This window comes from Vulpes lagopus, chromosome 6 (genome assembly GCF_018345385.1).
Source record: "Vulpes lagopus strain Blue_001 chromosome 6, ASM1834538v1, whole genome shotgun sequence".
NCBI lineage: Eukaryota > Metazoa > Chordata > Mammalia > Carnivora > Canidae > Vulpes > Vulpes lagopus.
In genome coordinates this window covers 130890338-130891229 of record NC_054829.1, presented here as the reverse complement: position 1 = coordinate 130891229, position 892 = coordinate 130890338, and the positions used below count along the sequence as shown (strand labels likewise).

General features: G+C 42.0%; 1 pseudogene; it reads right to left on the bottom strand.

Annotated features, from left to right (window-relative positions):
• Window positions 1-474: 474 nt before the first annotated feature.
• Window positions 475-604, bottom strand: LOC121493947 (annotated as a pseudogene).
• Between the last annotated feature and the right edge of the window lie 288 nt (window positions 605-892).

Here is an 892-nt window from a genome sequence, read left to right as displayed (position 1 = left end):
CATCCTGTGTTATGCCTCAAAGATGGGTGCATGTAGTTTCCTCCACCCGGGAAGACACTCCCAACTCTCAACTGGCTCCACTGCTTTCTGGTTACTCAGCTCCAGCACCATCTGCTTCGCAACACCTTTCCTCACTGGGCTGTGCTGAACCTTTCACACCTTCCTTTGTGTCATTCTGTACCTTCTCTATCATTGTTTCTATTGTTCTGTTTTTTAATTGCTTATTTCTATTTTAGAGTCTCCATATAGAATGGGAGTTGCCAAAGAACACCATATTAGGGGCCTCAATAAATATTTGTTGAATGAAATTATGAGGTTCAGGAGAGAATTGACCTCTACCAATTGCTGATATTTGGCCATTTTGACCTACAAAACCAGCAACTCCCTTCTCTTTTTAAATTCACTTAGTTACTTGAGAGAGAGGAGAGCAAGGGGAGAGGCAGGGGGAAAGCAGACTCCTTGCTAAGTGTGGACCCCGAGGCGGGGCTTGATCCCAAGACCCTGAGATCACGATTTGAGCCAAAATCAAGAGCCTGATTCCAATTAGCAATAATCGGGCCTCGGATAAACCTCACTGGCTACGAGCCTGCCACTGTGCAAAGCAAAGAGCCCGATTCCAAACGAGCCACCCAAGTGCCCCCTAAAACAGCAATTTCGTAAATACGTTCCATGAGGTAAATCTTGAGAAAAGTTCAGATGGTTATTTCACTAAAGTATTTACAGCTTCTAAGGTAAATACGAATTTTGTCAGATTGTATAGAAACCCGAAAGGAGATAGTCTCAAATGCAAATGTCATTTCTTTACGTAAAGAAATCAGCCTATATATTTCTTCTCATAGTACAAAGCCCATTCGTTATTCTAATGGAATTTTCATTTCATTTGTATTTTTCC